This window comes from Euprymna scolopes, chromosome 7 (genome assembly GCF_053919585.1).
Source record: "Euprymna scolopes isolate OS-2025 chromosome 7, ASM5391958v1, whole genome shotgun sequence".
Taxonomy (NCBI): Eukaryota; Metazoa; Mollusca; class Cephalopoda; order Sepiida; family Sepiolidae; genus Euprymna; species Euprymna scolopes.
The window spans coordinates 86,706,293-86,728,091 of NC_136488.1; the positions used below are offsets into that span (position 1 = coordinate 86,706,293).

The 21,799-nt window shown below is 37.8% G+C and overlaps 1 protein-coding gene across 21 annotated transcripts in view; it reads left to right on the forward strand.

The window, feature by feature from the left end:
* LOC145279820 (otoferlin-like) overlaps window positions 1-21,799 on the forward strand; it is a 1,618,966-nt gene that overhangs the window by 387,327 nt on the left and 1,209,840 nt on the right. The gene's annotated exons all lie outside the window — the stretch shown is intronic.

The following is a 21,799-nucleotide window of genomic DNA, read 5'->3' on the forward strand; positions in this document are numbered from 1 at the left end:
TCATACTTGTTGTTTCCTCGCCAGGTTTCGCCCAACTTACCTTCTGACCTTCTTCGAATGATTAAAACCGATAGGATAGGAATGCCTAGTCTTGAAACTGTACTCCCCCCCCCGTAATTACTGCCTTCCATAGTGTTTGGCTCCTCACATTTTGGCCAAGTATTCGTTTGGCCTGTTTGGGTAGGATTAGAACCGTAGCCTCTATCCATTGTTCAAAAATGTGGTGAAACAACAACAACTATGGAAGGCGGTAATTACTGGGAATACAGTTACAAGACTCAGCATTCTTATCCCGTCGCGGCAAATCACCTGAAGAAGGTCAAGCTATGAGTTGGCCGAAACGTGATAAAACAACAATAGCTATAAAGATAAGGATAGCAGGTCGCAAAAGAATAAATACATAGATTTTGTCCGTCTGCCAGTCACAATTTTTTAAAACATAATAAATACATTGAGGAATTTGTATCATTTCCAAATATCAGAGATCTTAACTACTTTTCGAAATAGAAAATACTACATTAATGGTAAAGAATAAATAATAAATTTCCAATAAACAACGGATGTTATGACTAGAAATCAAATCCAATTCTTTGAGATCTTCAATCTGACGTTCTACTAATTGAACTAAAGGGAATTCTTATGAATAAAGTTGAATGCACTACCTTAATAAAATATAACTTTTGGCGTGATGTCATAGATTTATGGTTTATGTTATCTTTTAAGTCATGAATTTAAGCAAAAAATAAATAAATGGATTAACATTACAATATCGTTGGAAATTATTTTAATAATTGAGACGCTAATTTGATTTAACTACGTATTGGTGTTAAAACAAGTTAATACATACTGGAATTTTTATACGTAGAGAATATAATTCTAGTTATTAGTTTGTTTTCTGTTTTTTCAATTATTTTGTTTAAATCATTGTTGAAATATGCGCCAAATAGATAAACCTAGAAAACTAGAAAAGAAGCAATATTTTCTAAGTGCTGATTAATAACTACTTATTGCGGACAAAATCACTCGATAATAAGAATTAATGCGATAGATAGCTCAACAGCTGAATGATGGTGCATGATGGAAGAGGACTAAAAAATGTGCACGTACCACCCATTCAATAAACAGCCTGCCTAGTTATCCTTTCCATATATAATATAAATCTCCCTGTTTGTTTAAATGTATGTATGTATGTATGTATGTATGTATGTATGTATGTGTGTATGTATGTATGTATGTCTGCCTAAAACTTTGGACAAAGGCGACAGATTTTCACAAGATCGGGATCGTGTAGAAGCTCGACCCTTCGTACGACAAATACCGAAAAATTGGCTGAAAATTAATTTCTTCATCCACAAGTGAGCACTTTTCTACAAGGAGATATAGTTTTTGCCGATATTTTCGAAAGTAATCCCCTCTTTTCGATTGACTAGCCTTAATTTAAACATTCGCCACTTTCGGTTTTGCGATGGATGCAACGGCAAAACGTCACTTTTTTTCACGTTCTTTTCCTCCTTCACGGTACGGGTTCGAGCCTGGGTGCCTACTACTAACTTTTTTCTTGGGGGGGGACGCTTAACACACGCCTCCAAACACCTGGGGAACGCCGGGCACCCAGGCTAGTTTTATAATAAACAACACTATGGATATTTGCGAACAAAAGAGGTGAACAAGAAGGAACCCAAAGGTACAGTTCTTAAACATTTAATTGATATATTTGTCGGAAAAAGCAACAATGCTTAAAAAACTTAATGTATATTCAATATGTAATACTGTTCCCACATCTGGGGAGGAACTGCTCAGACTACTCTTTCCTGCCTCGTAATCTAGTCGCTGATGTTTTGTTTCCTTCCTACTACCGCTTTTCTCGCAGAAGAGACGTTGTGAGTCTATCACTGCTCTATTATTATTTTTATGGCAAGTGTTAATCTCAGCTTCAATCAAATAACATCCACAACAAACCCTCCTCTAACTACAACCGCTGTCAACAATTCTGTTCACTATCTTTCTGTGCCTAAAACTAAACGAAAATTCCATCGGCAAAGTTTCTTTTCTTGAACTACCGTCTGTTGTACACAATACCGCTGGATTTCTTCTCAATTAACTATAGCATGATCGTTTTTAAGTACAATATAAACAAATTATTGTTTAGCCGTCCTCTTAGCTATTCAAATTCTACCCAATTTGCACCATCGCTGATTATGGTGTTGTCACATCGGTATCTGAATTCATTGAGTCTTCTTCTCGAATGGCCTTTAGGCCTTGATAAGCGTTGGCACATGTCTAGTAAAATGTATGAATTATGATCTGTTTAATGATGATAAAACTAAATATTTTCATACTCCGTCGATCAAAATTGCATAATTATTTCCTTTAAATAAAAACACATTTAAGAAGCTGACTACGTTTAAATAATAAAGTTTGTCCCTTTTAAATTGAGACAGGAGGTTAAAATGAAAATGTATACGAAAACATTATCTTAACGTGTCATGCTTGGTTTCTCACGGACTTATTTGGCTTTAGGTTAAATAAATTTCGAAAATAAAAACAATACAATTTAATAAATGTTATTTTCCTAGTAAAATGGAATGTGTCACTTAGAAAAGTTCACGAATCCCAATTTTCCTATGTTTGTTGCAAACCTTACTTAAAACATCCTCTAAGATAGATAGCCTCCGTTCAGTGTTAAAGCAATGGATACTCTCTGCAAAGGCGTTTGCGCGTACAAGTATGCTACGCAATCCTTAACCACACCTCTGCTGAATCGGCACTGCTTCAGTCCAGAGGCAAGGAGAAGTTCAAAACAACTGGAAACAATGCCGAGATAAGCGGAGAGCACATAGAGCACCTGGTATTCCCAAATGGTCACCTATTTTATACTGACCAGGCTAAACTTCGCTTAACTTCAATGATTTTACCGGTGTGTGAACGTTATTGTGCTGTATATTCTCCACGAATGTGGTAATATTTCTTTACTAATGACCCTCTGCTTATCAAGGTCAAGAGCCACCCAAGGATAAGGTGCAATGAGATGGGTGGATTGTCAGTTGAATGATGAAGAATGATAAGAGAGAAATGAACAAAAATTGATTACTTATGAGAATGGTTTATATATATTGTTTATGGAAATCTTTCGAGACAAGGCGTGAAGCCACTTTATGTAAGGAGCTAACAAGAACGAAAAATGATTATCGCAAAGACAGATGATGCCTGTTGATCTTAGTCTTGAAAATATCAAGGCTGTAGGTTGGAGGAAAACATTTAGCAGAAAGAAGAGTTCCACAACTTTTCAGTTCGTGGAAAGAAGCTACTGAGATACGACGCTGTGTGCGAAATGGTTTAGATTACGTAAAGTGTGATTTCCAAGTAGAAATTGGATGAGGAATAGATAGGAAAAGTCAACTAGAAATTAAGGTTAGGATTTAAGTTGACGTGTTCGATGAAGCGACATCACACAGAAAAGGTTTCCATTCAGATACGGCAACTAATTCAGTGTAATCTTTTTCTTGAGTTTTAGTTTGACAGAAATCAGTCGTGATTTTAGCGCTTTGGCTCTGTTCCCATCTGGAAACTGGGCGAGGGAAAATTCTAATATTAGGCCTTCATCAGAATCAATTCTTATCACATTAAAGAAATATCTATAAATTTAATCCAAAACAAATAATGCTATTTTTATTGCTAATAAGAAAGAAACAATCCACATGCATTATGACTACGACGACGGCTGCAACAAAAAGAAATATTACGTAGAAACTGTGAATTTTCACAAAATATTATGTTAACGTGTTCAAATGAAGTGACGTCACGTAAAGGAAGTTTCGATTGAGACGTGAGAAATAAACTGCTCTGATTTCTGTTAGGACTAGATGATGGTTCCGATTAGGTCTATCTGGGAGGTTTTATCTTTTTCCCTACAGTGGCTGAGTAGCGGAAAGGGCAATTTGGTGTATTATGATGCTAAAAAGCAAGTATGTATAAGAATAAACTAAATCTACAAAGTATACTCTGAGAAAATAATGGTTCTGTTGTTTTTAATTGCTAGCAAGACAGAAACGCGCCATCTCTGCTGCGACGAGTATGACTACTACTGCTACTACAAAACGTCAGCAGCACATAGCTTCTTGTGAAACGTGCGTAGTTCAGATCGAAGAAGAATAGGGACGATGTGCAATTTGATGTATTCATTTTCTTTCAGTGTACTTGAAATTTGGCCTGAATCGGCAGAGCTTAATCTATAAAGATAAGCAGACGAATAAATGCTGATCTCACGGGAGATAAAGGTTACGCTTCATAAAATACAGTGGAAACAAAACATGAAATGGCAGTGTTATCTTTATGACAAACAGACAATGTAATGTAGTTTGTTATAGTTTAAAACCTCTCTAAAATATTCCTGGGGATTAGAGATGTAAGTAGCCTTACTCCGCTGCTTTATCTTCACCGCTCTCTTATATTGATCGTATGTGTTTAACTGAGCTCTACTCCATGCAACCCCCCCCCGTCAGATATTTACAGCTAGAACTTGCCTCTCTCTCCCCTCTAGTTCTCTCTCTCTCTCTCTCTCTCTCTCTCTCTCTCTCTCTCATTTATATATACAATGTTTATTGGGAAAATACGTTTAGTCAATCATATTTCACCCTTTGTTTATACCAATATTATTATTTATGAAGCTCAATGTATGTTGAATAAAACAACAGAGTAAATGCAAATAAATGTCAAAAGTCTATATTCCGAATTCAGCATGTTAAAATATTCAATTCTTCGTAGCATCTGTTTCGTGGCACAAAAACTATCATATATTTATTATGTCAAGTTTTGAATATTTTCCGCCCTGACTTATGAGAAGAATAAGTTCTCATTAACTTAAAAGTGAATGAGTTTTTATTCTTCTGATGCTACGTCATCAACATCATTTACATCATCAACGTTCTGATCCCAATCTGGCATCAGTTGAAATGAATGGCTCTCGTCTCGGGGAGGCCACAAGTTTTGACAAGCTTCTGGGCATGACCTTTACTCCTGATCTGAAATGGAACACATACATCAAATCCGTTGCTAAGGTCGCTGGTAAAATACTGGGATACTTCTATCGATCCAGTAGATATCTCACTGCTGATGCTATTCTCTATCTATATAAGAGCCAGGTACATCGAAGGATTGACAAACCTTAAGGCCTCCTGAAGACGAGAGCCATTCATTTCAATTGATGCCAGATGTGGATCAGAATGTTGATGATTTAAAGAGAGAAGCTTGGTTTTAGATGCATTAAAAGTAACCAACCACTCCTTTCCCCATTGTACCATGTGCTCAAGATCAGAGGAGAGAGAATCAGAGAGAACTTGGTTGTTTACTGTCTTAGATGTGCTACCATAAATGGTAGTGTCATCAACATAAATGTCTACAAATGATGTAAGGATGTGATTTGGAAGATCATTAATGTAGATCAGGAAAAGAGTTGGGCCTAGGATGGACCCCTGAGGGACTCCAGCATTAATACTGTGAGCTTCTGATTTTTGCCTCTCAACTACTACTCTTATGAACCTATCAAAAAGAAATGATTTAATAACTGAGAAGACATTTCCAGCTATATCATAGCTAGAGATCTGTTGAAGTAAACCTTTATGCCATACCCTATCAAAGCCCTTAGATATGTCAAAGATCGAGAGATTTGCTAATCCTATGAGATATAACTGTAAGCACATCTGCTGTAGATCTAGCAGAACGGAAACCATATTGAGTGTCATTAAGAAGGTTATTTTTGTTTAAATGGTTGATTACTTCTGTATTTAACACAGATTCCAGCAACTTACTCATGACGCACAGGAGACTTGTTAGCCTGTACTGAGAAGGGGATGAGCGATCACCTGAATTCTTAAATACAGGGCATACTGATGAGATTTTCCAGGGTGATGGGAAGCTATTCTCCTTAAGACAACGTTTAAACAGTTTTGTAAGTATGGGGGCTAGTTCTGGTTGAAGTTTTTTGAGTACTATAATTACACCCTCTTTGATGTTTCTGCGCTACGACACAGATGCTGTCAAGAACTGAACATTTTAACATACTGAATATCAAATTTTAACCTAGATATGACTAAGTAGAATCCTAAATAATTCGCAATTGTATCTTAATATTGTCCACATGTGGATTAAAACTTCAATCTCGAGAAGAATTTGTCTTCAAACTGAATTTTAAGTAGTACTTTATCTGTTACACCACCGGTCCTTGCAAGATTCCCGAGTTCGACCAAATACAACTGTCGAAGGTTGCAGCAACCGAAACCTTGTGAGAATAACACTCAAGATGAGAGCAGTAGTCAGAACAATTCAAACAATACAAAGTATCAATCCTCATCTCAAAATGAAGGAACATAGCAGCTGAATATTTGGTATCCGCTATCATGCCTCATCTCCAACAAAAACAAAGGGGAAGTGAAGTTGAAAAAAAAAAGGTGAAGGAAACGGGTAGACGACAGATTAGGCTGCCTCAAGACATTGCTTCTCGTCCTAAACTGCTCCAAACATTAATATTATTGTTATTTTTTTCATTTTCTTCGCAAAACTCCATCATAATTTGCGGAACAAGAACAAAAATAACAATCTTTCTTTTCGAAACAACCAAACTAAACATCATAAATAAATATTTGAATATATAAAGAACTTGAAGCATAAAAACAGTTTGACAAAATGATTGAACCACAAAAAGGATAGATATACTACATAACAAAATCACCAAACTAAGACCCTAAATCTGAAAGTATAAAGAAGATAACATTGAACATTGAAGTATAAAATCGTTTTTTAACAAAATTATCGGGTTTGGTATTAAATTGTAGTGGACTGGTGGTATATATTATACATATCCCCCAGTTGTACAAAATAGGAAATATGAATTGTTTTGAGGAAGAAACGAACAACACGTTTATTGAATTAAACGAACTAGAATTTATTTCGTGAAGAAACAAATTAAATGAAAGGATACACCACGTGTTTAGTTTGGCATGCGTCTCTCGCTGTTAGCTGGTGAAAGGGAAAGTCTATTGTTGTAGAGAGAGAGAGAGTGAGAAATTCAATCCAGGCCATGGAGAGAGAAAGTGTGTAAGGTGTACGTACTGTCTATTGGCTCTTGCTCCACACATAATAGCAGGGGATGTGACGCGCACGGTCACGTGCCCCTGAAAGGTAGCGGTTGGTCCGTCGACCGCTTAGGTCGGGAGCCGAATCAGAAAGGCCGGAAACAGCTCAGGTGTTCTTTGCGCATATGTGGATTTCCTTTAAAGGGAAGTGACGTTGCTCATGTGTGCGTGCATGTGTGTACGTTAGTATGTGTGTGTATGCACATGAATGTGAGTGTATGTATTTGAACGTGAATATATGTACGTGTGTGCACGTGCACGCGTATGTTTGTGAGACTAGAACAGGCTTGCATAAAATAACCTAAAAATAATTGATATGCCGTAAAACAAAACAACCAAACCAAACGCCATGAATAAATATTGGAAGCTATAAAGAACTTGAAGCACAAAACCCATTTTTCCAACATGATCCGAAGTGTTGATATGACGTATAACCGAACAACCAAAACAAATCAAACATTTTTTTGTTGAAATCGTGACTGAAATGGCGAAGCTTAAGGTAACCCAGACAATTGTGTTTAATAGTGTTATTGATTGATAATAATAGCTGTTATTTGTTGATACCTTTCACGGTCGTTATTGTTTTTTTTTCAGTTGTTGTTTTATTATTCCACTCGACAAGTTTCTGATTATTATTCCTCAGAGAATATGCGTGTATTTATTTGGTTTTGCAACAACCATTAGCAGCAAACCAAATCCAAAAAAATCGTTTGCTGAAAGTTTTTTTTTTTCCTTTTAGCCCGAAGCTATCAACTTGCATTTGATGCTCGCAAATCAAGTATATGTTTTTACAAATAGTTTACACACACACCCACACACACACACGCACACGCACACATATTAGAGAGAGAGGAAAAAGTTTTTTACCTGATGAGAAGGAGCAGAGTTTATAGACCGTTGACTTAGAATAATTGCTTTGTCAAATTAATGATTGAATATGGTTAAATTTGCTCTCATTTTTTGCATTAAATACTAATCCCTGTTAATCCCTAACTGTGCCTCGAGCGGATAGCTTAATTGTTTTATCGCTGCATTTTATTATAGCAAAAGTTCATACAAAATTTCAGCTAAACCGAACCAGTAGTTTCCGAGAAAAAGTGGAATGGACAAATAGACAGACAGGCTGACCAAGATATATATATATTTGCGTGTGTGTGTATTATTTGCGTGTGTATATGTGTGTGTGTGTGTATATATATATATATGTATATATATATATATGTATGTATATATTATTATTATTCTTTATGTAAATCCAGTCACATCTTGCTACGATGTGCAGACCATTTCGATCATAATAGATCTCATCAGGCAATGAAAATTAAAAATTAAAAAATTAAAAATGGCTCAAGACCATTTTCAATTTTAGAGGAGATATATATATCAATGCGATTATGCCTTCAGATCACCGAAGGTAAGTAATGTTGAGCCTGGTTAGTACCAGATGGGTGACCATTCGAGAATTCTAGACACTGTATGTGCTCTCCGCTCATCTTGGCTGTGGCCAGAAGCTAAGAAAAATAGAAGTGCTATCGTGGGTGTGCAGTGAGTGAGTTCAGGCTGAGAAAAGGAAAAACAAAGATGGCGGCCAGCATTTTATTACATGCGTTCTCACAAAATCTTGTGTGCACATGAAGCTGGAAACTACAAAACGAGCTTCATTTTTCGGTGCTGGGGAGATTCCAGATCTGGCAGGAGAGTAGGTGTAATGGGAGTGGAGATTCTACTTTCTCGGATTTATTCCCTTTTGTGTGTTTGAGGTGACCCCCCCCCTCGGGAGGCGCACTGCAGTTTAAGGATCGTGCCTCCACCTTTTTTTTTAAAGATAGTATTTTCAAGCTATTTCGGCAATGGCCAACATTGACTTAAGCAACATGATTAAGCCTTTTAATGGTGATGGTGATGTGGTGGCGTGGCTTAAAAAAGTGGACCTTGTGGCAAGGATTCAAAAGTTGGACGATGTGGCTGCAGTAATACCACTGTTTCTAGAAGGAGACGCGCTGGCCCTCTATTCGGAGTTTAGCGAGCGAGATCAGGGTGATGCGGACGCCATCAAGGGTCGACTGATCGAAGCTTTTGAGGCCTTTAATAAGTTGAAGGAGAGAGTGTGTACACGAATGAGATAAGGAGATTTGTTGAGTTGTCGGGTATAGGGAGACACGCCACAAGTCACCTCGTAAAACTGACATTCATTACCGGGTTCCCGGAAGAGATATCGAAACGTTTGCAGCAGGTCCTGGGAGTGGAGATGCTGGATGTGAGTGAGCTGCTTAAAACTGTAAAGATCTTGGTGAGCACCCAGCCCATGGAGTCTGGAGGGACAACAGCAATGGTACAGCAGGATGTGGGCAGGAGTCTGCCAAACCCGAGGGTGGCATGCTTCGAATGTGGGGGACCACACATGAGAAGAGACTGCAGGAAGTTCTTGCAACGGATAGTGTGTTATAAATGCAATCAGAGAGGCCATTTTGCGGTGAAATGCACGAATTCGGAAAACTGACAAAGGGAAGTCGAAGCACCAGCGGCCGCCCTGATTCGGGAATAGTGACGCACTCACAGCAGATGTCAATGCAGAAGATCATGGTGGAAGGATGGGAAGCTATGTCCCTGATCGACATTGGCTGTACCACTTCCATGGTGCACACGACCCTGGTCGGAAAATGGAAAAGGAAGGGTGAAGTAGTGGCATTTGATGGGTCGCAAATGAAGTGTTGGGGGAGGAAGACCGTCACTATTGATATTGCTGAACACCAGATGAGGGTCCATGCAATTGTCACCGATCATCTGGTGCCTGGCGTCCAAGCCATCATTGGAATGGATGTTATATGCCTACTTAAAGGCGTTACCATCACATGCAACAACGTGAGGTTCGGACTACCTGAGTGCATAGTGACAGAGCAAACTCCTGGAGGGACCAACAAGGCCGGGGAGGAAAGAAAAATGTCGATCAAATATCAGGACTTCCGAGCCGAATTTGACGGAGAGCAGAGGACTGTGGAGTGGGCATGGAAACATCAAGCACCATCGCTGACAAACAAGGTGGCGTGCTACACTAATTCACTCAGAGGAGAGGCGAGAAAGGAATTTGAACAAGAAGTAGACCGATGGCTTGGGGAGGGTATACTGCGGCCTTGGACGGATGACGTTGAGTCGGCCATTTTGCCGTTGATGGCCGTTCTGCAACCAACTAAAGGGAAAGTAAAACCAGTTCTGGATTTCCGAGAGCTGAACCAACATATTGAGTGCCATACTGGAAACGAAATTGGAAATTAAAAGACGTTTCAATTATACCAGTCATCATAGGAGCAACTGGGCTTATGAAAAAGAACTTTAAAAAGTACATAGCAAGCATACCCGGTGAACCAAGTGCAAGTGAAATACAAACGATTGCACTGAAAGGGACGGCTAGAATCCTGAAAAGATCTCTTGGTTGGACTCACTAAAATAGGGGTAAATGTCAGACATCTGGTTGGATGTCCCATCCCCTAGAAGAAAAAGTTTACGAAAAATGAAAAAAAAAGGGAGAGGCCCTCCATTACGACCAAGAGAGGTTGATATTGGCTGCACAAGACCAGGGCCTCATGACAAACGCCTTCAAAAAGATGAGTGGCCCAAGCAACAATAATAAATGCAGGTTCTGTAGCACTGAGGTTGAGAGTGTGGGCCACCTGATTTCTAGTTGCAAAGTCCCACTTGGAGATGGGTATTATACAGATCGCCATAACGGAGTTTGCAAATACCTTCACTGGAAGATATGTAAGAAACTCAACATTCAGTGTAGTAAAAAATCCTGGGAACATATACCCGAACGAACAGTTGGGAATGACAACTACACCATTCACTATGACTACATAATCCCTACTGCTACATATCTAGAAAACGCAGCTGTTAAACCAGATATAGTGATTTGGGACAGAGCAAACAAAAAAACAACCACAATATAGGTCAGTGTGCCCAATGATACAGGGCTTCACAGAGCTGAGAGGGAAAAGATAAGAAAGTATCAAGGACATGTATGATATGAAACGAAATTGGAAATTAAAAGACGTTTCAATTATACCAGTCATCATAGGAGCAACTGGGCTTATGAAAAAGAACTTTAAAAAGTACATAGCAAGCATACCCGGTGAACCAAGTGCAAGTGAAATACAAACGATTGCACTGAAAGGGACAGCTAGAATTCTCAAAAGATCTCTTGGTTCGACTCACTAAAATAGGGGTAAATGTCAGACATCTGGTTGGATATCCCATCCCCTAGAAGAAAATGTTAAGAAAAATGAAAAAAAAAGGGAAAAAAGAGGCGACACCGTAGATGTGTGCGGTGAGACCATTAGAGAATGGAGGCAGATGAATGGGGCGTCTAAGTTGGTAGATCTAAAACCTGCCTATTTGCAACTCTACGTCGTCAAGAAGCTCTGGAAATACCAGTTAGTCAGATACAAAGGCAAAACCTACTGCCTTACGCGAGTGGAGTACGGGTTGAATTCGGCACCCAAGATCATGTCAACCATCCTCAGGAAGATTCTGGAAACAATGGGAAAAGGATATGGGGCAGTGAGTTCATACATAGACGTCATTCTTTTGAATGAGACTCTAGTAACTACCAAGGAGGTGGTCGATCATTTGAAGATGTCTGGGTTGGTCACCAAATGCCGGAAAAATTAAATGGAGGGGCTGCTTTGGGGCTAAGGCTGAAACGAGGTGCATTGGGCAGCCTAGAGTTTCGAAGGGGGAATGAGATCCCGCAACTGAAGCAAGAGCTCAACAGATGGGAACTTTTTTCCATATGCAAGAAGTTGATCGGACATTACGCCGTTGCTGGCTGGCTTAGACCAGCATGCAGCTACATAAAGAGGCATGCTGAAGGAAGAGGATGGGATGATAAAGTGGGAGGAAGAACGGTCGCCATGATGGAAGAGCTCCTGAAAGAAGCAGAACGGCAAGACCCAGTCCTGGGAACCTAGAACGTACCGCGAACATTGGATGGAGTCGTGTGGTGTGATGCAAGGAGCATTGCAACAGGGGTCGTCTTGGAAGTTGGAGGAGTGGTTACAGAAGATGCAGCCTGGTTAAGGAAGAAGAATGATGTCAGCCACATCAATATAGTGGAAATAGATGCGATAATCAAAGGGGTCAATCTGGCCTTGAAATGGGGACTGCATAACATCTGCATCAAAACAGACTCTGCCACTGTGTTTGCTTGGCTAAAGGCCCTCATTTCAAGCGAAAAAAGGATAAGGTTTGGTTGTTTTTGTTTTACGGCATGTCAACCCTTTTCGGGTTATTTAATGCCGAATCCAAAGATTTTGAAGAAAATTTTTTTAATAGAATATATTTGTCATTTCCAAGTCGGTTTCTATTTAACCCATAGCTGGGACCCTAACAGGTACTACCACTCCGGGTCAGAGTGGACCTGAGAGCAATGGCAATTAAAGGGTGGCTCCACATTCCCCAAAGCCTGCAAACTGGGGCCTCACCACTGGATATAGTTTAAGGTCATATCCAGGACCAAAAAAAGGATAAGAACGAAAAGGGCAGCAGAGATGTTAGTGAAGTGCAGGCTTGGGATGCTAGCTGAGCTGATGCAGGAGTTTTGTTTGAAGTTTCGCGTAGACATGGTGGCTTCTGAGAAGAACCGAGCAGATGCTCTCACAAGAGTGAAGAAGAGCTAGCTTGAGCCAAAAAAAGATGATTCTGCATCGGATCTAGATGATGTTGGCATGCGAGAGCTGCACAATCTGCACCATATGGGGGTAGAGAGGACGTGGTACTTGGTGAAGAGAGTCGACCCGAGTGTCACCAAGGAGCAAGTGAGGCAAATGGTCAGGACATGTGATAGATGTCAGTCGATTGATCCTGTTCCAAGCATGCATGAAGTTGGTCAATTGGGAGTGAGGTGGGACCTGGGAGAGACTGGCATGCGATGTCACCCATTACAGGGGTAGACTTTACCTGACTGTGATTGACTGCGGGCCCGGGCTTTATGCCCTATGGAAGAAGCTATGTGGAGGAACAGGCAATGAAATAGTGGCAATCCTCAATGAGGTGTTTTTGGAGAGAGATCCCGTGGAAGAGCTGTTAACCGACAACGGGACCACATTCAAGTCAGTAGCAGTGACAGAAGTAATGAAGAAATGGAATATCCAACAATTTTTCAGAGCTGCCTACAGACCCAGTGTCAACGGGATCATGGAGAGAAACCACCGCACCATAAAGGCAGTTGCGGAAAGAGGAGGCACCTCACCTGAGCAAGCTGTCTTCTGGTATAACGTTGCCTAGATTGGGACGTGCCAGAGACGGTTCTGCAACTGTCAAAGTTCGCATATTCCTGGAGACATCCCAGGGTTGTGTGGCAAGCAGAGAGACAGAGGCCACAGGGACCATTAAACTCGGGGATGAGGTATAAGTGAAGCCACCGGGGGGGGGCGCGCTGCACCACACAATGGAGTAGAGGTCGCATGACTGGGAGAAACACCAGAAACAACATTGTGGTTGACAGAGTACCGAGGCATATTCTCGACATCAGACCAATGGAAGGCGAAGCAATGGAGGGGAATGTGTAGAAACAGGAGGAGGGCGAGACACCTCAGAGGTCAAGTACAGAGAGGCGACCGCCACAGTGGATGAGAGACTACAAAATATGATCTTGAGATCAGGGGGGCGTGTGGTCAGAAGCTAAGAAAAATAGAAGTCTTACTGTGGGTGTGCAGCAAGTGAGTTCAGGCTGAGAAAAGGAAAAACAAAGATGGCGGCCAGCATTTTATTACATGCGTTCTCACAAAATCTTGTGTGCACATGAAGCTGGAAACTACAAAACGAGCTTCATTTTTCGGTGCTGGGGAGATTCCAGATCTGGCAGGAGAGTAGGTGCAATGGGAGTGGAAATTCTACTTTCTCGGATTTATTCCCTTTTGTGTGTTTTAGGTGACCCCCCCCCCACCTCGGGAGGCGCACTGCAGTTTAAGGATCGTGCCTCCACCTTTTTTTTTAAAGATAGTATTTTCATTGGCATTTGTTTCCAGTCGTCCTGAACATAAACTCCATTTGCCACTGGTATATAACAATGTCGACTCAGGAGAGGTATTGTTTGAGATTGTGCACCTCCTGCCACAACAATGTCACACACAGTCAGCCCTTACGGTGGGTATTCATAATTAGTCAAAGACTGAAGGAGCCTATTATATACATATATATATATATATATATATGTATATAATACACGATAAAGTATGAATATAGTTGTGAAAATCATCCTCGAAAAAATAAACAAATTGCCACAATAAAACTACACAATTACAATATACTATATGAAAAAACACAGGGTACGGCAAATGTAGATTATGTGGACAAATGCACGAAATAATAAACCACCTCATAAATGTTAATACAGCAAGTGGATATGAAGGTAATATGAAAAAGGCATGACTTTGTTAGAGAGGTACTTCAATGGGAAATGTGTAAACAATTTAAGTTTGAGCACAGAATTTAAAAAAAAATATGGAGTCAGTATAGAAAAATGAAAGATATAGCATACTCTAGCAAACTGAAATTAAAACTCAACAGCAATATCACAATCATCATCATCATCATCATCATCATCATCATCATCATCATCATCGATTTAATGTCCGTCTGACATCTGTTGGACGTCTTTAAGAAATTAACTTTAATTTCCAAACTAAAATATCTTTGGTCACACCTTTATTGCTCTTCCTCATATACTTATTTTTTTTACCCTCTTTTGCCTAACCTTGCAAACTGTCCCTGCTACCTCAACTGTACTACATCTGCTGACCCAAGGACTCTCATCCAAATTTTTAATGTAGCCATACCAACAAAGTCTCTTATTCTTCAACCTCAACCTATACTGTTCATATTTAATCTTCCTCGAACCAAACTGAGCTTGGATTTAAAACTAAGATCACAGATCCATCATATCTCTCTATGTACCTAATGTCCCCAGCCCACTGTCCTGGTTACACTTATGTACGCTATCATGTGTGACAGACTCTCCCCTCAGTTATTAGTAGTAATGCTGTGATAAAACAATGTGCCGTGGTCTTTTTCTCTTTCATCTTCTCTTCTGAACTTGTTGTCGTCTCTCACACTGTCAGCTGTCGAGAAGGTGCACATGGGTTCACAAGTATAAAAATGAAACTACTCAAAAGAAAACTAATTCTGAGGGGGCCATTTGGGTTCTGGGTGCATGAGTGACAACTTTTCTTTATCTGCTCTGAACCATAACCGATCAACTGTGTTCAACTGGAAACTGTCCTCAACTGTAGCAAGCCAAAGACTGTGTGAAAATTGGCCCTGTTGCAAAACTCACTGCCACTCCTAAATCTGACTGTAAATTAACTCTAAACCTGTTGACTTCCTTTCTCATCATCGCCGCCACATCTTGATTAATAATCCTATTTTAATTCCACTTGTGTACATTGTTAAACAATTTCCTATACCTTTCTTCTGATGATAAACTTATTTCTTCTTTTTTATATAAAATTTTCTCAATTCTTTATTTCTGGCATGTTTTGGTGGAGGTACGTCGATAGTATTACAACACTATGCTAGTTGTGCCAAAAGCTTTATACTCTTCTAACTTTTTCTATCATACTAACCCTAACCTGCTCGAGTTTCACCAAGAAAACAGAACACCTTCAATAGTTTCACTATCCAGATTTACTTGCTCCACATTTGAGGTCTCATCTATCTTCATTTCTTACATATAAAACACTAGATAAGCTATAGTTAGCAAGAAAGAAAAGCGCACGCACACACGCGTGCACGCATATATATATGTGTATATATATATATATATATATATATATATATATATATGCATTTGTAGTCATCGACATACAGTCCTGTTTCGTTGTATCACAACTCACCAGTACCGCTAGACTAGCACCTCTCCCAAGCCGAGGATTGAACCGAGAACCATTGTGTTGACAGTCAGCAGTTCTACCGATCGACCCACGGGAGCAGCGCCCATAAATAATCTCGCCAAATGTCTATTTAAACAAACATCCGTCCACCACTTGTACGGTGCTCTAACCGCTTTGTTTATAAATAAAGAGTGAGCGTATATATATATATATATATATATATATATATATATATATATATATATATACTTGTTTATTATTATATAAACATGCTCACATCCCGCTGCTACAAACAGCCATTGTTTCAAACAACAGATATCATCAGGCAGCGACTTGACTATTCAAATGTTCAATGGATAATGGATTTTTATTTTAGGTAGGAACTCTTTAAAAGTTGGAGTTAAAAAATCTTAAAACACAGAATTTTAATTATAAGATGTAAAGAGGGAGGGGCAATCTAAATAAAGTTAAAAAATTATAATGGAGAGAGAATGATTAAGAGGAGAAAAAAAATAAATAGAGAAAGAAAATAAATAGAGAAAGAAAATAGAGAAAAAATATAATATGGAGAAGAAAAAGAAAAAAGATATAAAGGGTTATTATAAAGAAAACAAGGGCTAGAAGAGAAAAGAAAGAATGATGAAATATGGTTAAAGCGAGAAAGAGAGAAAGTAAGAATTAATAGGAAGGGAAGCTTAAAATGTTGAGAGTATATAGAAAAAGAAGAAGATCTACGTGTCAACCAATTTATGAACAATTATACATTTCAGTAACGAGACACGTTATTACAAAAACAAACAGAAAATATAATCTTAGCGTTAGAAGTGTACATGTCAAAAGTGACAGCGAATGTAACCAACCAACATATTTATCATCTCACATACGTCCACGAGTAATATCAATGCAGTTCAAACATACGTCTACAATTAATTAGGCCCTTTATACTAAATGATATAAGTTTAAATTTTTCGCGTTTTTATTAAATAAATATATAAATAAAAAAATAATGATAACCCAATATTTAAATTATTATTATTATTAATAATAATAATAATAATAATAATAGTAATAATTAAAATAATAGTAATAATAATAATAATAATAATAATAATAATAATAATAATAATAAAGAATAAAATTAATATTTATTATCTTTTTAATATAACATATTTAGCCATAAGAGGGGATTGAAGAAATTAAATAGGACTAATAATTATAAAGAATAATCTACTAATATTTATGTATATAAAATGAATACAATACACACATATATATATATATATATATATATATATATATATATATATATATATATATATATTTTTCTTTATGTCCTATTTTTTTCGAATCAAGATGGTTAATAGTAAGAAATGATTTAATAAACTTTAAATGTAGAGTTCCTATTTACAATGCCTCCCCACGGGACAGAGTTAGACACCGGAGTCGTTTTTGAACGTGGAGAAAAAAGAACAAAAATAAAAATTGTCTCAGTCGTGAAGGATTTTTCCTCCACTAGCAGAGAACAAAAAATTGAAGTGTAGCATCTGAAGAACAGATAGTACACTTTGATCTTGAGAGTTTATAGGTGGCAAACCCGACAATCAGTAAAATCCCACCTATGTACAGTAGAGATCCCTAGATGTAAGAAGGCCTTCTACTCTAATAGTTTCTTCCCCAGAACCCCTAGACTATGGAACTCCTTCCCGGGTTCCTGTTTTCTCAATTGCCTGACATGCAGAAGTTCAAGTGTAGTGTGCACAGACATCTTGCTGCTCAACTTCCTACATAGTATCCCTGCAAATCTCCGAGAGCAGCATCTTACATCAAAGTTGCACTGTTTGGGGCTAAAATGGAGGAAAAATAAAGTAAAACGCATGAAATGTAAATTAATACTGGTGACGCGGCAAAAAGATCTTGTTTTTTTACCATGTAGTTGCCACTTATCAAGGTCTAGAGGCCACTCAAGGACAAAGCTTAATGGTTACCGTGATGATTGGTGAAGTTGGAAATCGAATAAATTCATTTATTTTCTTACTAAATCTGCTTCCGGTTCTTAATAACTGATACTATTGATACATATCCCTTCGTTCGTGGATGAAAGCTTTTCTTAGCAGAAGCAAATAGTTAGCAGAAGCTCTGAGGAATTTCCCAAATATTGTGAAACCTCAGATTGCTTGGATCAAAATTTTACGCATTACTTTTTCACTAACGATCCACCTTTTACTTGAAAATCGTCATCGTTTTTCATCTGAAAAAAAATTAAAAGCGAAGTTCATACAAATTATGCAAGCGAGCATATTGTTTATTTCCTTGCCAGGATGTTTGATTTTAAGAAGCCATTGCACTAGGATCAGCGCATGCTGGCCTACAAAAACTGCCTGAAATGTCTCGTCTACATTCCCCTAGTAATGTCACCTCAGACGATTAACAATATACTAACCTCTTCTCAAAGAGAAGGTAAAACCCGGAAGGGTGTACCGCTTGGGTCTGAATAGAATTATACCCACCCGATAGTAACAAAGTAACTGTCGAGCTGATTTTTATCATAATTTTATAATTTGTATCGTAATTCTATAATTTTTATCATAATTCTGTGGTCTTTATCATAAGTCTATGATTTTTACCATAATTCAATTATTTTTATAATAATTCTAGGATTTATAGCATAATTCTATTATTTGTAGCATAATTCTCTGATTTTAGCATAATTTTATGATTTTAGTATAATTCTATGATCTGTATTTGTCGTCTGCAATGCCATCAAAGGGCAAGATAAGTTACTCTTCTGTTTCTAAACGTCTTAAAAATAGCTACAAATCTGTTTTTGCAGCCTGTAGGGTTCCGTGCAGTCAATAAGAATGAAGAAAAGAAAATGACCGCCTTTTCTCTTTATATGCTTGCGCTATTGTCACCAAATATGCAAATGATATGCTTTCGATTTGAAACAAAAAGCGTAATTTTTCATAGACTGATTTGATTTTGGATTTGGGCGTTGGAGTAGCAAGTCTTGTCAGCGGTGCATCGGGTTTTTGAGTTGAGAGTTTTTGGCAGCTATGTGTGGAGTTTTTGAGTTGTGTTTTTGACAGCAGAGCAACGAGTGTTGGGGTGGCAAGTTTGGGAGTAACGTGTTCTTGACAACAGTGTCGAATTTTGAGCAGTGAATTTTGGCAGCAGTGTGTCGAATTTATCTCTGGAAAGTGTTATTTAAAAATGTAGAACAGTTAACACGTGATTTATTTTTACTACAGTATCATAGTTCTCTCATCTGCCTCATAGCTCTATGATTTGTGTTGTAATTTCATTTCCTATAATATACGCATTTTTTTTTTTTTTTTTTGAAAAGGAACAAAAAGCCGGGCGTTCATTGTAAATTGTGTTTTATTCGTTTCTTTGCATTTTTGGCAAACTCCATTCTTATTAATGACATTATTTAAACAAGACACAGCGCCTAAAAACAAATTTTACCTACGGATGTGAAAGTGTAATGGCTTTTTCGTTATTTAAATTATTCATGAATATGTCGTCCATATTTAAACAATGAAGACACATTGTTTAAATGATGTCACTCTAAGCTTCGCCATTTTCAGTTTCGATAGCAATCTCTATTAAAACTGATTCAACCAAAATAATCACATTTACGAACGCTTTTCGAAATATCGGACAGGAATGTGCAATTACATTAAAGCTGCATCAAAACCCGCATCTACCTATATTATGTCTCGATCACAATAGAAACACAGACCAAACACGGTTAGCATTTTATGCAACGACGGAGCAAGCTCTGGCCAAGTGCCGCTTTTATTTACAACAATCACAAGAAACAAAAAAAGAACATATGCAAGATAAACATTTACATACAAGACTGGTAATTTAGGCTTAAGCTTCTTGCTTTAAGGACGAGCACTGACGCCCGTGATATATATTACACCTTTCCATTTTAAAATACATCAATGAACGTAGTCTCTTAATTTAGACGAAGCCTTCCGCATACGTTTAGATAGCTGAAGAAGGGATAACAGTGGAGTTTTTAAAATAATTTACTTTATAATATACTAGCAAAAGTACCCGTCATTGACTGGGTTCAAAAATAGCCTACAGAAAATGGACTCTGAGTTATGAAAGTATGATAGGTTATGAAAAGGAAGGGTTATAAAGAGATAGCTTCGAATTTGGGGGTATCAAAACCAAAGCAAAATATGATGAAAGTAAAAATAAAATAGATAAACCCCATAATTTATCATACCATACCTGTTCACACTGAAACACTTATCACAATATTCTGTGGATCTATATTAAAAAAAACCTTGTTAAACTTTGTGACATATTTCCATTCTATTGAGGTCAGGCGCGAACGAACACCCCATAATTTTATTATACCATATTTCTTCAAACTGAAACATAATTATCAAAGTATACTTACGCAGATAGATATGAAAAGTCTTTATTAAAGTTTGTGCCTATTTCCATTCTATGGAGGCCAGGCGCGAACGCAGACCCCACAATTTTATTATACCATCCCTATTTAAGTTAAAACATACTTATCAAAGTATTATTATGTACATCTATACCAAAAACAATTATAAACTTTTTTTTTAATTTTAAAATTTCCATACTTTGTGGACCAGGCGCGTACGCAGACCCCACAATTTTAATGAATCATCATTATGCCAGATCAAACAAACCCATTCCTGTGTCTCGATATATCTTCTATCATTATATGTGATCAGTTTTCTATAATAGTCAACCATATAGGAGCCTATTCGTGACCAGACACACACACAGACGTTCAGCTTTATATCATAAATATAGTAAGTTATGAAAATGTATATGACAAATAGTCTAAAAATTTCCGCGATTGATCAGGACGCGTTAGGCTTCAATACATGGAATTCATGCTACTGGATGTTTTTGGATATACACGTGGTGTTTAGCTAATGAATCAATTTCATTGTTTATATTACTCTCGCTCATGAGTTTTCATTGGCCAATATACACTAAGCTATATTTCTTTGAAAAATGGATTCTAACAGAGTGTTCTATTATCAGGAAAAAATTTCAAAATTAAGAGCGTATTATTTATATTTATATTTACAGAAAGTTTAGATGAGATAAGTCATCAGTACCGTCGGTTTCAAACCTGATAAAAAAGCCGTTTTAGATACCCTTATCAAGCTCTCTTCAACCGCTGAAGAGAGCTTGATGTGGGTATCTAAAACGGTTCGCTATTATCAAATTTGAAACCGATGGTACCGATGACTTATCTCAGCTAAACTTTCTGTAAATATAAATATACACATGGTATGTATATATGTATGTATGTTCAGTCACACAAAAGTTAGTGCGTAAAGTGCCGCAGGACGAATCCATCTGAAGTATTTAAAGAATTTGAGGAAACAAATAGCAAGCCAGACATGTTTCCGTCTTAAATATAAGAGTTTTCTTCTTTCTATGACGATGTATGTATTTAAATTTCTGAGATGAGGATTGATAATTTGGATTATTCTAACAACTATTCTCAAGGTGCATGTCATTTGCACAACGTTTCGGATTATGTAACCTCCGACAATCTTCAGGTGTATCTTGTAGAACTCGGGAATCTTTCTTTCAAACTGGAGAATCTGCACAAAATTTTCGAGCAAATCCCTTTATTTACTCCATGGGGAGCGGTAGAATGCTCCCATTTTTAATCCCTGACTGAGTAAAGACCTTAACTAATCCACAATTATATTCTTCGTATCCTTCGTACTAAGAATTGAACCTTCAACTTCTAGAAGATAATCACTT